Below are 2,500 nucleotides of genomic sequence, written 5' to 3'. Positions count from 1 at the left end.
TCCATCACTTGCACAATCAAAGGAACATTATAACGAAAACTATTTCTGATAAGTATTGATGTTTTAATTCTATTTCCAGTAATCTTTGAAGTAATTTGGTTCCCCAATTTGCTTTGGGAACTTTAAAACATAATTACTTCCGGAGACATGGAGAGAGTAGCCTTCGCAGTACACGCGCTGTACTGGCCAACAGAGCTGATATCCAACTGAGAGTGTACTTGTCTATATTTACCGGGATTTCGTTGGTGCAGCCAGAGAGAGAGAGAGAGAGAGAGAGAGAGAGAGAGAGAGAGAGAGAGAGAGAGAGAGAAGGGTGGGTTGGGGGGAGCCACTTATTGTCTGCGTGCGCAAAAATTCCAAGTTGAAATGCATTAATTTAGCTGTTTCTGTCCTTAGAAAATACCCTCATGTCAAAATTATCTTGGGGATTCTAGTAAGGAAACATTATGTTTTATATTAGTTAAATGTTTTGAATTGAAGCAGATATATTGGTGTATAGTGTAGAACTGAAAAATTTGAGTTTAGATAAGAGTCGTAGCGTTCCAAAAAACTACGAGAAACGTGATGAAACTGGCATATTTATTTTTCATTGTCTTAGGGAGAAAATTATTTCCCCACATAAAACGCGTCTGCATAAACGTTTACACATACTATAATACACACACACACACACACACACACACACACATATATATATATATATATATATATATATATATATATATATATATATATATATATATATATATATATATATATATATATATATATATATAATGTATATATATATACTTATATATATATGTATATATATATATATATATATATATATATATATATATATATATATATATATATATATATATATATATATTATATATGTATGTATGTATGTGTGTGTGTTAATACATAACAATAAGTAGACAATGAACGGCATATTTCAAAACAACAGTTTTCATGAGGACTTCATTGCTGTAATAAAAAAAAATCACTAATGATTTATTGCTACAAACAAGAAAGTTGTAGAAAACGGTAAGGTGTAAGAAACCAAAACCTCACGGAGTCTGCATTGTAGGACCGTACTATATGTGAACGCCAGTGTGGGTCTGATCCTTATTACTGATCACTTTTCTCTCCTTTTGGGTAGGAGCGATATATGCGCATTGTACCTGCAACGTGTGCATGCGTGAGTGAATACGTGTGTGTGTGTGTGCGCTTATCTAGACAAAGACCTCAAAGACCAACAATACAGGAAAGCCTTGTAATTCAGCTGATGAGAGTTAAACGTGGTATGAAACTGGTCGCATGTTAATATGTATTTGCAGCATAGAAATAATGATATAAGATGGATTATAAAAAGAAATTAGCTTGTTGATACGGTAAATGAAAAAAATCAAGATGTTTAACCCGTGGCAGTATGGTAGGCGACTTTACCATGAAACTTTTGAGAAATGTGCAGGCTTCATAGGAGTCATATATGCCACCTAAAATTTTTCAGTGCTTACATAACTGATGCGATAACCGATCCTAAATCATCCGAAAACAGTTAACGCTGTTTGCCAGTTTGGAAATAAGAGCCTTTGGCGAAATCATGAAAATTCGTGACATCTTCCTCCTGCAATACTCATCTAGATTATTCCCAAGGGAGTATTAAAAGGAAGGAATGAGAAAGAGAGCTGCAGATATTTGTCCCTATACCCACATAACAAACAACCCGTACAATTTAATCTTCATCGAATTGAGTTGAATATAGAGCTCACGCCACAGGCCAAGCACTGGGACCTATGAGGTCATTCAACGCTGAAATGGAAATTAACAGTAGAAGGTTTGAAAGGTGTGACAGGAGGAAAACCTCGCAGTTGCACTATGAACCAAGTGCTAGGAGAGGGTGGAAAGTAAGATGTAGAAAGAGAATTCGAAAGGAGGTACAGTGAAAGGAACGAAAGTGGTTGCAGCTAGGGGCCGAGGGCACACTGCAAGGAACCTTATGTAATGCCTACAGCGCACCGTATGAGGTCCACTGACAGCATTACCCCCCTACGGGAAATTAATCTTTATCAAGAAACACCCCCCGTAAGTTAGTGCCGCCGGTGCACTTCAGGCGGTGCACTGTAGAGGTTCTTTGCAGCGTCCCTTCGGCCACTGGCCCCAACCCCTTTCTGTCCGCTCACTGTTCTTTCTTTCATATTCTTTCTCCTTCATCTAGCTAGTCACCCTCTCTCAATAATTGTTTCATAGTGCAACTGTGGTTTTCCTCCTGTTACAACTTTCAACCTTTTCAACTCTTTAATTTCCCCTTTCAGCGCTGAATGACCTCATTGGTCACAGCGATAGGCCGTTGGCCTAAAATGTATATTCCATCAAGGAAAACAGCAATTCTGAACTTTGTTCTCAGATAGCAGATTATATATATATATATATATATATATATATATATATATAATATTATATATGTATGTATATATATATATATCTATATGTTATATATTATATATATATA

General features: G+C 36.0%; 1 protein-coding gene across 4 annotated transcripts in view; it reads right to left on the bottom strand.

Annotated features, from left to right (window-relative positions):
* LOC135206102 (SET and MYND domain-containing protein 4-like) overlaps positions 1–218 on the bottom strand; it is a 106,431-nt gene extending 106,213 nt beyond the window's left edge. For 3 of the 4 annotated variants that reach the window (XM_064237331.1, XM_064237347.1, XM_064237356.1), the window contains exon 1: positions 138–218. The gene's annotated coding sequence lies outside the window, so the exon portion shown is untranslated. The remainder of the gene's footprint in view (positions 1–137) is intronic. The other variant, XM_064237340.1, reaches the window with a different exon arrangement.
* Positions 219–2,500: the final 2,282 nt, after the last annotated feature.

The sequence above is a fragment of the Macrobrachium nipponense genome, chromosome 11 (genome assembly GCF_015104395.2).
Source record: "Macrobrachium nipponense isolate FS-2020 chromosome 11, ASM1510439v2, whole genome shotgun sequence".
Taxonomy (NCBI): domain Eukaryota; kingdom Metazoa; phylum Arthropoda; class Malacostraca; order Decapoda; family Palaemonidae; genus Macrobrachium; species Macrobrachium nipponense.
This window is presented reverse-complemented; position numbering and strand designations above follow the sequence as displayed.